The sequence below is a fragment of the Notamacropus eugenii genome, chromosome 4 (assembly GCF_028372415.1).
Source record: "Notamacropus eugenii isolate mMacEug1 chromosome 4, mMacEug1.pri_v2, whole genome shotgun sequence".
In the NCBI taxonomy this organism is placed as follows: Eukaryota; Metazoa; Chordata; class Mammalia; order Diprotodontia; family Macropodidae; genus Notamacropus; species Notamacropus eugenii.
In genome coordinates, this window is record NC_092875.1 from 413202121 (window position 1) to 413215811 (window position 13691).

General features: G+C 37.7%; 1 protein-coding gene and 1 pseudogene across 3 annotated transcripts in view; one reads left to right on the plus strand and one right to left on the minus strand.

The window, feature by feature from the left end:
• EMB (embigin) overlaps window positions 1–13691 on the plus strand; it is a 247050-nt gene that overhangs the window by 176774 nt on the left and 56585 nt on the right. For 2 of the 3 annotated variants that reach the window (XM_072605670.1, XM_072605673.1), the window contains exon 9: window positions 12837–13624. The exons of the other annotated variant lie outside the window; for it this stretch is intronic. The gene's annotated coding sequence lies outside the window, so the exon portion shown is untranslated. Of the gene's footprint in view, window positions 1–12836; window positions 13625–13691 lie in introns of those variants that run through there. 3 annotated transcript variants of the gene reach the window in all.
• On the minus strand, window positions 11484–12963 carry LOC140501763 (UDP-glucuronic acid decarboxylase 1 pseudogene; annotated as a pseudogene).

The window sequence follows — 13691 nt, forward strand, 5'->3', positions numbered from 1 at the left end:
CTGATATTTACATAACCCTTTATGATTTGAAAATGCTTTAAATATATTATTTCACTTGATCTTCACAACAGCTCCATGAGCTAAGTACTCCATGTGTCCCTATTTTACAGATGAGGAAACCTGATTTGCCTATAATCACACAATGAATTTATTAGTAGTGGAATTTGAATCTTCTCTTTCTCCCCTCCTTCCTAACCCTCCTCCCCCAACTATAGAACACTGCCACTTCAGAAAACCGCTGAAGATTTTTGAGTAAGGGTTAATGAAATGGTCAGACCTGTGTATTACAGAGACAATTTTGATAGCTGCATGAATAGTTTGGAGTTGGAGGGAGTGAAACAAGTATTTGTATAGCGTCTACTTTGTGCCAGGCACTGTTCTGCTTTACAAATATTTTCTTATTTGAACAGCAGAAATGGAGAGTTCAGATTTTGGCTTGAACATGAGTTATTGTCATGTGGCAGAGAGAGACAGAGAGACAGAGAGAGAGAGGCAGGCAGACAGAGACACAGAGAGAGAGAGAGAGAGAGAGAGAGAGAGAGAGAGGGAGTTTGTGGAGGTAGAATTTGGGAGGGTGGATGAGAGTTTCTGATGTTTGAAGTCTGGGTGCCTAGGAAGTTGATGGTACCATCAACAGAAGTTAAGAAGTTAGAAAAAGGGAATATTTCAGTTTTATCATGTTGAGATTGAAGTGTCAGTGGGACATTTAAGAGTTTTCCATCAGGCATTTAAGGTTGTCATACTGTGGGTTGAGGAGTGAACTGGGACCAGTATGGATACAGTAGTTCATTGAGGTATTTTGGGGGCCAGGATTTAAAAATTTTTTTTAACAGAAATTCATTAATGGTTTGTATTTCTCTTCTGTGCTTTATTCTTCCTTGGTTTAGGACTGGGGAACCTGTGACCTCAAGGCCACATGTGGCCCTATAAGGTCTTCAAGGGCAGCCCTTTGACTGAATCCAAGAATTCAAACTGCATTTAGTCAAAGGGCCCCAACCCTGGTTTAGGTATTAGAACTTTACATGTCCCTTAAAAGGCATTTGAAAGTATGTTTTCTCAATATTTGAGAATATTGAAAATGTATATTGAATAAGTATTAATAATGCTTTAAAAGTCTGATAAAATTCTGTAAATCCATCAGGGCCAGGATGTTTTTGTTTTATTTTTTTCCTTTGATAGTTCATTGAAAGCTAATTTTATTTCCTTTTCTGAGATTGTATTGTGCAATAGCTTCTAGTGATCTTAAATTGGTTCTAGGTAAGGTATTTTATATTTTTTGGAGGTTGTCTTTTATTTCTTTTTGTGTTCTAAGTTTTGTTAACTGCACATAGTTCTGAAATTTCTTTTTATTTCTGCTGGGTTTTGCAACTATGATATCACTGTTAATGTTTTTCATTGACTTTTGAGAATTCAGTTTGTGGTGGCACAGTGGATAGAGCACTAGAAGAGTTGAGTTTGAATGAGGCCTCAGATACTTACTAGCTGTGTGACCCTGGACAAGTCCCTTAATCCTGTTAGCCTCGGTTTATTATCTGTAAAATGAGCTGTAAAAGGAAATGGCAAACCACTCCAGTATATTTGCCAAGAAAACCCCAAATGGGGCCACAAAGGGTTGGGTACAATAAAGTTTCATAAATTTTCTTAGTCTTTTCGACAAACAAACTTTTCATTTTACTGATCAGTTCTATAGTTCACAGTTCGTTAAAACCAGAAGTTAGAGTTAATTCAGCAAGTAGAGAAAGAAAAGATTAGGCAATAAAAACTCAAACTTGTGGAATGTTTATAATTAGAGAACTCCAGGAAGATTAGCCGACAAAAAAGGATTCAGAAGGAGCAGTCAGTGTTCCAACCCTGTTTAGCTATCTTTGGAATGCATGCCTGTGCCACAGGTCCTATAATCTGTCAGACAGCATTGTTAATCTTGTAAAATAGCAGTCCTTGAAAGCCTAGGAGCTACCTGAAAAAAACAAGGAAGACAAGATTTTAAACTAACTGGAAAGATGCTGCTATAGCAAGTGATCCATTTATGGCATGCCGTACCTTGACTGAACTAGAAAGGAAGAAATATGATAGGATCACGAATGACAGGCCAAATCTCAGGGTGGCCTTTAAAAACCAATTCGCTGAATTTAGGGGAAAAAAAATTCAAGAGGAATTCAACTCACAAGGGGATAGTTAAAAGATGCCTGGAGCTGGAGAATGACTAGGTTTGCAAAATCAGAGAGCTGGGAGGGTAGAAATGCAGGTTCAGCTTCTACAAACAAAGGTGTCAAGAGACCACAAGGGAGGATGCTCTAGTCAATGGAGCACATAGTGTGTTGGAGCAGAAACTGGGTGTCTGGAACCCCATCTCATCACACTAAATACCCAAGGCTGTAATCTTATATCTTCTTTCTCCCCTAGATACCCTTCTTGGGAGCAAGCCGCTTTTTCCTCTAGGTATGGAGGAAGTCTTTAACCTTTCTTTGTTTTAAATGCTTACTTTGCCTTTATAAAGAAACCAGCTTTGCCAGTTGGAATGTACTTATTGGGAATATAATTTGGAAGAGGCAATTGAGGGAGAAATACTGCCCCCCCCCCAAAACAAACAAACAAAAACTAAAGGAGGTCGACCTATCAATGAAGTATTTATTTGCCAAAAATTCTTTCTCTGACTAGAGTGCTCAGAGTTGACAAAAAGCTGAAGAAAATTATGTATTCTTTTATCTTTCCCAGAGTAACTAAGAAGCTTTTATACTCAAAAACCTGTCTGGGTAAAATATCACTAAATGGTTAAAAGGCTAGCATTCGTGTAGTACTTTAAGATTTGCAAAGAGCCTTAGAAATATTTTCTCATTTGATTTTCCGAACAGCTTATTAGCTGTGTGCTATTAGTCTCCCCATTTTACGGATGAGGGAATTGAGGCTAAGAGAAGGTAAATGACTTAAAACTAATACTTTTATAAAGCTTAAGCACTAATATAAGCACTAATTAGTTATTATCTCATTTGATTTTCACAATGAACTTTGGAGGTAGGTCCTATTATTATCATCACCATTTTACAGATGAGGAAACTGAGGCAAAGAGGCATTAAATGACTTGCCCATGGTTACATAACTTGAATTCAGCGCTTCCTGACTTTTGGCCCAGAACTCTGTTCACTATGGCACCCAGCTGCCCTAGCTGAGAGAAAGATGACTGAGAAACGGCAATGGGATTTGGCCCTGGATCCCTAGAGAACTTCCAAAGTGCAAGTTCAAGTCAAACTGAAGGGTGCTGGGGAGGGAAAGAGGGAGTACATTATAAAGAAGCAGTATCAAGAAACTCTAGATCAAATTCCTGCTTCTGAATATTACTAACTGTGTGACCCTGAGTAAATCACTGAATCTCTACCTGCCTCAGGCTATTGCCCAGGATTTATTTACAATAACAAATAGGTTTCTATCTTGGCTGTTGATATTTTCCTGTACTATAACCATCCTCAGTCTTTTGCATATTCACATAAGGAAGTAAGTGAATATAGTAGGAATGTATCTGTATGTAGTGAGATGTAGTCTGTCCCATTTAAATGTAACATCTTGGAAGGCAAGGACTGTTTTGGCTGCTCCTTTTTATCCCCAGCATGACACAATTCCTGGCATGTGGTAAATTCTTAATAAATGAAACTGGGTTTGATAGATTGACTTAGACGTTTGTCAGTGAAAGAATAGTAGCTAAATGGGGTAGCAGGATAATGGTAAGTACCACTCTTTGTTGGAGAAAAAAATATATACATCATAAGCATCCCCCACATCGCTCAGGATTGATATCAAACAGATACTTGTTGATTGCTTGAAGGTAAAATATTTGCTGCTGAGGAAGGCACTCAGAAAAAAAAAATCATATCCATGACCTCTAATTTTGATCCATCTTCCCATAGAACATGCTTTTTGTCACATGTATCCACATGTCCACCAGTGGACTTATGTTATATGCTTGTTAATCTTCTGACCAAACTAGTCACAGCACTAGAAAAAACCAGTTTGCAGCTTATGTAATGCTGTGAAATTCCAAATTATAAGTGCTTTCCAAAAAGGTGTGCAGTAATAATGCTATCTCAGTCACTGAGGCAGGAGCACCTTTCACTAGCACCAAGGTGTCTAAGGTCCAGATGGGAAATGGTCTTGATAAATTTAATTATTGTCTTACCTCATAATGGAACAAAACTCATCTGATTAGATCATGTGATAGATGTTACTCTTATTTCACAAAACCAGTAAATCAAATTCAAAGAAAAGGTGGAACTCTGGAGAAATCTACATAATTGTATCCAGTGGACTAATGTGAATGCTTGGTTCCCTGATACTGATAGCCTTGAGAGCTACTGGACACTGTTGCAAGAAGAAAGCAGAGTAGTAATTATTGAATAACCAGGAGATTCATCAGGGGCAGTTTGCTATTAGAATCTGCTCTGACTTTGCCTGAATTAGGATGGCCCAGACCCATCAAAGGATCTGGGTTTGTATTCTGACTCTGCTACTTACTACCTATGATTTTGTGCTAGTTTTATTCCTTTTCTGAACCTCGGTTTCCCTTTCTGTAAAATGAAAGTGTTAGACTACATGAATTCTAATTTCTCTTCTAGCTTTGACATTCTCTGATCCTTTGGATATTCAGCAATTGAGTTTGCCTTTTGGCTTGTATTATTTTACAATACTGTCAATGCTGAACACAGATCAGGAGTGTGTCCTGATCAGAGACATTGTAGCCACATGCTTTGTAACACATAAGATAAGATGGAGAGTTAGGCACAGTACACATCCTATTTTAAAAATTCTTCAAAGTAGATTAGATCTCATAATACCAAATGATATCTCAAAATCAAATAGATTTTTCTTTGCCAATTCCTCTGATATAATTTTTCATCATTAACTTACATTGTCTCATTATTCAAGAGCTTAACATAAAAAAAAAACAACTTTTGAATTTCATTTTATGCTGCTTTTGTTAGGTTTCTTTTACTAAGCTTAACTTGCCCTTTGTAGAAACTGATTTTTTTAAGTGACAATTTCATACTTCATACATTCAGCCTATCAAAGATTTTCTATCAAAGATTTCTATCAAAGATTTACTGAAGTCCTGCTATGTGTTTGTCACTGTGCCTGGCATAGGAGATGTAAGGATAAGCTATAGTCTCTGCCCTCAAGGAATCTACTAACTACTAGTTTGTTTTTTTTAAAGAGGTCAACTTTCCTAGGTTATTGCCCTTTTTTAATGTTTCCCCCCTAAATATCCATAGCATATAGGAAGACTTCAACAGCCAGAGAAGTATGATATCAATTGTATTTCATCCAAAATATGTTTCTTAAAATATAAAATATAGAACTGTGCAATTTATCCATTTTCAACCTTGTTAATTCTTTCTTAACAATTTTGAGATCATAAGTTTAGAGTGACAAGGGAACTTAGAGAGCATCTAATCCTAAGTCCACATTTTGCAGTTGAAGGAACAGAGGCCTCAAGAGCTGAAGTGACTTACTGAAGGTCACTGAAGATGTGGAAATCTAACATATTTAATGCAATAACAATTTTATGTATAGTTTTAATGTTTACAAACTGCTTTACTCATAAGCACCTTGTGATGTGAGACAGGTGATTTTGTTATTGTCCAGTCATTTCAGTTTTGTCTATTTGTGATCCAATTTGAGGTTTCATTGGCAGAGGTATTGGAGTGGTTTGTCATTTCCTTCTCCAAATCATTTTGCAAAGGTGGAACTAAGGCAAACTGGGTTAAGCTACATGTGCAGGGTCACACAGCTAGTAAGAGTCTGAGGCCTTCAAACTCAGGTGGATGAGTCTTCCTGATTCCAGACCCAGCACTCTATCCACTGTGCCACCTTGCTGCCCCCCAAATAGATGGTATTAATATTATTTTCATTTTGCAAATGTCCAAATGGAGGATTAATGCATAATTGTCATATACCTAGTGGAAGAGTAGGGGCTATGGATCCAGATTCTAAGCCTTCCAGGTCCAGTGCTCTTGATACCCCAACATACTGCCCCTAAAGTACTGACAAACAACTAGATTATCACTACTTAGGATTGTATTATGAAGTGGCAACATTCATATGTGCCAATAGTTCAGTCTGTAGTCAGTAGTTCTTTTGATTCACTGAATTTTCATGAATTGTCTTTAGACAGTTTTATTCTTTAGAATGAAATAGCTTTTCTTAATGTGGAGAGATTGAAGAATTCACTGGCAAATGAATGCTCTAGAAACATACATATCCACCATAATAATACACTGGCTTAATTCTCTGCTACCTGTGCTAATTTTGGCCTAATAATTAACACCAAGAAAACACAAGTGCTCCATCAGCTACCACCACACCATCCATATGTGGAACTATCAGTTACAACAAATGGAGAAGTTTTGAATGCTGTGGATAAGTTCACTTATCTTGGTAGTATACTTTCCAGGGATGTGCACATTGACAATGAGGTTGATGCATGCATTGCCAGAGCTAACTCAGTGTTTGGGAAGTTCTGAAGAAAAGTTTGGGAGAGAAGAGGTATTAGACTGACTACCAAACTGAAGGTGTAGAGAGTCGTTATGCTGACCTCATTGTTATATGCTTGTGAAACATGGACAGTCTACCAGCGCCGTGCCAGGAAACTAAATCACTTCCATTTGAACTCTCTTAGGAAGATTCTGAGGATCATCTGACAGGATAAGGTACCAGACACTGGTACCTTGCTCGAGCTGAACTGCTAAGCATTCAAACTATGCTTCAGAAAGCTCAACTCTGATGAGCTGGCCACATTGTTTAAATGCAAAATGTACGCTTGCCAAAAAAGACTATTTTATGGAGAACTTGCATGGGGCAGGTGATCACATGGTGTCCAGAAGAAATGATACAAGGACACTCTCAAGGACTCTCTCAAGAACTTTGGATTTAACTGTGCAGCATGGGAGACACTGGTGTGCCCACATCAAAAAGGGTGCTGTGCTCTTTGATCAAAGCAGAATTGAGACAGCACAAAGTAAATGCAGGATGCACAAATTTGGGATTTCCACCCCAAATATTCCCATGGACTGTTGGTGCCCAACCTGTGGTAGAGCATTCCAAGCTTGTATTGGTCTGATCAGCCACAGTTGGATACACTGAAGTTTCACTTTATCATGGTGATGCCACTTTGGTCCTCTTTGAAAATGGACAACAACCAAACAACCAACCAACAGTGGTTTATCTCTAAAATACGATCCTTTCCAGAATAAAATTTTATATAATGTAGGTTTCTCATGGATGCTATCTAAGAGGACAATAACTTTCTAAAATTCTAGATTTTAAAAATATTTTTATTACTAGAATAAACTTTTTTTCCAGAGAGTTCTCATTTAATATGACTTTATTTATGACAGTCTTTATGTGGGCATGGACATTAAAACAAGGTTATCACATATGAGAATCATAGCATTGTTAGACCTGAAAGAGAGCTTAGATTCTGTAAAGTCTACTGCTATCCATTTCTTCCTCTATTTCTTCTTCTTCCCTTTCGTCTGTCTCTGTCTGTCTCTCTTTTTTTTGTCTCTGTCTCTCTCTCATAGATGCCAGCTATTTTTCCTTGCAATTTCTCATTCAGTAATAACACGTACAAAGTCCTGATAAAAAAATATTTAAGTCAATGATGTTAGAAATTGGAACAGAAAATGTAAATGAACTTTAAGGAACAGGAAAACTTTACGATCAATTTCTGCCCTTTCACCAGAGAGAAAGAGAAAGAGATAAACCCTTCACTATTTGCATGAGTTCTCTGCAAAGTACAGGTTTGGCATAATCAAATGTGCCTCTCACTTGGATTCCACCCAGTGAATGTCCTATTTGACAATGGAGGTGTGGGGTGGATGGTAGAAGAGGCTCCCCAAAATCAAGGTTGCTGTTCAGCCAGAGCTACCACCTGTGTATCTTGCAACCCTCTTTGCCACCCCCATTCCTCCTTTCTCCAATAATGCTGTGTCTTTCCCACTTGCTTGATGATCCAAAACAGAAAGCTGTACTGAACTTCCCATCTACTTTCAGATGCACTGTTTAAATCTGCAAGTGCTGGCTCAGTCATTGTAATGTTTATATAAGATTAATGGTGAGTGGGGGAGGGGAGAATTAAAGATCTTTCCCACCCATTAATACACCTTAATACTTTTTGTCAGTTTTTATTGAGGCACTGGGTCAGAGGGTCTTGCTCTCTGGCTCTGAAAAGTGAATAAAGACTCTGAGGTGAGGTTTTACTTTGGGGTTTACTCATTGGAAGTGTTTATTTGGCCAGAAGAGATTCTGGGTAGCTGCTAAGGAGCCCTCTGGCTTTGAAAACCTACGTGTTGGTGCTTCTTTCTCTGGTAACTATGTATGTATGTAATGGTCAGACAGTCGGATCTGTCTGTTAATCTGTGATGCATGTATTTCTTATGGTCAGACAGTTGGAAGCCCTGTCTGTTGGTCTTCATGTCTTTGTACTTTCTCTGAAGTTCAGGGTGCTGACTTTTTCCTTTGAACTAAATGAATGATACATGTGCCTGATTAAAGTGATTGTTGACCCCTCAAAAGTTGCTTTCCTTTTAGAAAAGCAGATCTAAGAACCTGTATAGGAGACCCTCCTGTGTATGCCAGGGTCCTTGCTGTTACCGTCATCTGTCTGCTTGTGAGCTCATCACTCACCCTTTCTTAGAGGGGCTGTGTTTCCACAGACTGATAACAGCTTCACTATTTTAACAGTCTCTTGCACACATACTCTGAAAGAATTTGCTTTTGCATGCAAAAACTGGTCTCCAAAATGCTTCATTACCCTTGTATTATCCCATTACTAATGACATTAATTTACTAATGAAAAAATGAGAATCTTTCTTCCTCAAATAATAACACAATTCTTGCTCTTGCTCTACTTCTGTTTTTGTCTTTATATTTTTTGCTCCTTAGATTCTGAGATGTCAAAAGTTGGGAATGGTCACCGATGAAGGCACTCTGGGAAGACAGGAACTAGACAAATTGGTGGAACTATTTCTGTTTAATTGTTTTACTGAAAAGTACAGGAAAAACAGTTGTATTTGAACCAAATATGTACAGAGATTTATGCTAGAGGCATAATTTTTAGGGAACTGAAGGATCAGTTTTGAAGAAGGGGAAAATATCAAAGGCATGGAAAAAATTATAGGACTTTTTGATTAATTAAAAAAAATGATTACAAAGAGGACACCACATACTCTCCCATCTTTACAGCATATTTATGAATGTCATTTATATAGGAATCAAGGGTAACCATGATAAAAGAATTAGTAGGAAACAAACAGATTTTCAAGAACAATATTTAAAAATCAATCAGATTTTCAATTGGAATTTTCTTTACTTTGCATCAAGAGAAGACAGAGATAGAGAAACTTACTGCCCAGTGACCAATGTACTTTTGAATAGAAAAATAGCTTGTCCATTAGAATAAATATCTAAGAGAGACAGCAGAAATAAATGATGAAATGTACCTAGATTTGAGCATGATGTAAAGAGAAAATTTAATTGACTTTGGGAAATTATAAAGATCCTTTAGTGATGTCTAGCTTCTCATAAAAAGAAAAGTTTATTTTCTCTGACTGCTTGTAAGTTTCTGGCTTTCATCTTCTGTGTACAGAAGCTGGATGAAAGGAATTACTCATTTCTCTTTGAATATATTTTTTTAATTGTTTCTGGAGTACTTGAAAGGATGCTGAACTCTTCTGCTCTCATTCATGCTGCCATACTAATTGGAAGTCCCTCATATTTTTTAAAACCAGCATCTACTGGTATATGGGAAAAAGACACAGAATATAACAATCTTCCAAAAATTAAAAATAAATACCATGCAGAGAAAACTGGAGAGGGGCATGGTGTGTATGATCAGGCTGCAACATGTAGCCAATTAGAAACTTCAATATCGAATAAAGGAGAAAGTCTAAAGAACAGATGTAATGATATTAGAGAATTAAATTATAACATCATTTGGTATAGTCACATGACCAAAGTATTCCACTTATATTCTTTAGATTTCAAGAGAAAGCTAGGAAAATCTCCAGAATGCTGGATGATCCTTCAATAGTGAATTCATGGAAAGATAAATAGGCATGAATGGGTTGTGACCTGTACTGAAGGAGAAAACTTCAAAATCAATGAGATCACAGCTCTATTGGAATATTTTCATATAATCCTTCAATTTCCCTTCTGAACCATTCTAGATATTCTTGGAATAGCTCCATTATCATTTCAAAGGGCCTTTCAAATCCTTTGTGCTACTTTCTCTTCTTTAGAAGATTTTAACTCAAGTTTTCTTTGTTACAAAATACTTAATCATTGAGATGGCTCTTTTATCCATTTTTTTCACTGTTCTTCAGTCCTCTTTTATCTGTCTTTATTACACACTGATTTTTTTATGAGATCTACCTTGTAAATATATTTCTTGCTATCATCTCTTTCTTTTCTATAGACTAAACATTACTGTCCCCTTTCTCTATAACTTGGTTGCCTACCTTCTCAATTTTTGAAAGTTTTTAAAAAGAATTTTACTTGTTTCAGTCAGTCAAGATAAGCCTTATCGTTTTCCACCCCACCCCTCAAACTGAGAACATGAGAAAAACAAAACCCATCACAAACATGAATAGTCAACCAAAACAAATGTCCATATTGGCCATGTCAAAAACAATTGTCACTCAATGTTCTGTCTTTCATCTCCATATCAGGAGATGGGTAACATGTTTCAGCATTAGTCCTCTGGAATCCTAGTTGGTCATTGCACTGATAAGAGTTCAGCACATTAGTATTCCATTACATTTATATGCAATAACTAGTTCATCTATTCCCCAGCTTATATACACTCACTCTCTCAGATTCCCACTCTGCTACCTCAAAATATTGTATTTTTGTACCTCCTTAGAGTCTGTTTTACTTAGGACTAATCTTTTTTTTTTTTTTTGAGTTTTAAGTTATAATATTTTATTAAAATAGCATATTCAACCATTGTCAACCAATAATACAATAACTTTTTTTATTTTTCCCAGAGTACGCAGCACAACACAGTAGTGATTTAAAATATCTTTATCCATGATAATCAATGAAAATATCTCCAATTCAAGTGAGCAACTAAAACTAAAACCTTGTAAAATTTCTGAATCCAAAGAAACATAAAGGTTTCAAACAGAATTCTCATGTATACTCCTGCAGACTCAAGCCCAGTATTTTACTTGCCCAACAATACTGTTAAACTTCTTCTCTTATGCATAGTATAACTATGGGACCCATAGTTTATAAATAAAATTGGCATTTTCCATTCCATTTATCTTTCTTTTCAGCTTCACAAAGAAACCAGTAAATAAAACTGTCAGTGACAGTCAACAATAAAGGATCTCACAGCAAGATAAAAAACTTGAAAATACTCAAAGATGTTTCTATTCTATTTGTACATAAAAAGATAGATTTTAAAAAGTGCAAGGCAAGATTTGCAGTTTTTTTGAGTGTGTGGCGTGTGTGTGTGTGTGTGTGTGTGTGTTGGGGAAGGGTTTAGGCACATCCATTTCCTTAAAGCAAGCTTCAGGATGAAATTCCAGTTTGTTCTTCATGACACCTGTTTAAGTCTTTCTTTAAAAAAAAAAAAAGGAAAAGGAAAAAAATTACATCCTGTCAAAGGTAAAAGAGGGAATTCTGTCCAGAGAAGCAAATCCTTCCTTCAATTGTGTCGTGTTCGGCCTTTTTTTATCCTTGCGGGTTTCGGCTTGGGGATGTATTGATTATTTGCTTGGTACTCAAGTTCTTTACGGAAGTAGTGAATTGCCTTATTTAAGCCTTCTTCCAAAGGGACCACAGGCTCCCACCCCAGCATTAGCTTGGCCTTTTGGATATCTGGCTTTCTTCTCTGTGGGTCATCTTGGGCTTCTGAGAAAAACTGAATTTCACTACCGCTACCAACAAGGTTTTTAATTAACTGAGCAAATTCTAGAATTGTGTGTTCTTCTGGGTTCCCCAAGTTGACAGGACTACTAACACTGCTATTCATTAAGGCCACAAGTCCATTTACTAGATCACTGAGTACTGGAATGCACGAGTCTGAGACCCAGAACCATATACTGTGAGAGGCTCTCCTTGGAGGGCTTGCAAGATGAAGTTACTGACCACTCGGCCGTCATTCATGTGCATCCGGGGCCCAAAAGTATTGAATATTCTGGCAACTCGCACTTCAACCCCTTTCTGCTTCATGTAGGCATAACACATGGCCTCCGCCACACGCTTTCCTTCATCATAACAGGCTCTACTTCCTATTGGATTCACGTGGCCCCAGTAATCTTCACTCTGGGGGTGGACTTCTGGATCTCCATATACTTCCGAAGTGGAGGCCAGAAGAAGACGTGCTCCAACACGTTTTGCCAACCCCAGCATATTTAGTGTCCCAATTGTGTTGGTCTTTAATGTCTTGATAGGATTGTACATGTAGTTTGGAGGAGAAGCAGGAGATGCTAGATGATAAATCTGGTCCACTTCAATGTAGAGGGGCTCTACAACATCATGGTTAATTAGTTCAAAGTTTTCATGGCCGATCCAATGTTCCACATTTCTTTTCCTGCCCGTAAAGAAGTTGTCCACAACCGTAACCTCATGGCCATCCATCATTAGTTTGTCAGTAAGATGAAAACCCACAAACCCTGCTCCTCTAGTTATCAAAATTCTTTTTCGATCCTTTTCTGATAAAAATTTCACTGGTGGGTACTTCTGGGTAAAGCTTTTTTCCAAGTCTCTGATTTTCTCTCTCAATGGTGCAACAGCCTCTTCTATCTTATTTTCAATTTTCTGTTCTCCATTTTCTTGTATAGACCTTATGTTAACGAAGTTGCCCCAAACAGCTGAGGCGACGGCGACAAAGGCGATGACCACGAGCAGTTTCATCCTCCTCCGGTTGACGGTGGTCAGCAGGCGTAGCAGCGGCCCCTTGCTCACCATCCCCGGGAGCAGCGCGAGCCCAGGACTCTGCCGCGCGCGTGGGGACCCGCCTCTACTTAGGACTAATCTTAATCTGCTTAATCTACTCTTACTCTGATCTTCCTCCTTGTCCTTCACCCCTTTCCTTCCTATGTTTCTTATTGAATGAAATTGGTTTTTCTACCCAATTCTTGTGTGTGTGTGTGTGTGTGTGTGTGTGTGTGTGTGTGTGTGTGCATATTTTCTTCCTTCTTTTGATCAGTTCATGTGAGGGTAAGTTTCCTGTGTTACTCACTCTCCTCATCTTTGATTATATAGATATCTACTTGTGCACTCTTACATGAGATAATTTTCCCTAACGTTCCTTCCCTGCCTCCAGTAGATTCCTCTTCTCCTCTTTCCATTCTTTTCTTGGGATAACCCAGGCATTGTCTAATTGGGCTTCCTCAATAAATACTGATGATGATAGGATCCAGAGAGGAGACATGTATAATCTCCCCATATTTAAATGTAAATACTTTAATAATTGTTTAGTCCTTTCTCATTGTTTATTCATGTATACATTTTTATGTTGCTCTTTATTCTGGGATTTGAACTTCAGTGTTTCTCTGAAGCTCTAGGCTTCTCATCAGGAATGCTTAGCAGTCCTCTATTTCATTAAAATCCATTTTTTTCTCCTGCAGTAGTGTTACACTCAGTTTCGTTGGGTAAGATATCATTGACAATAAGCCCATATCCTTTGCTTTCTA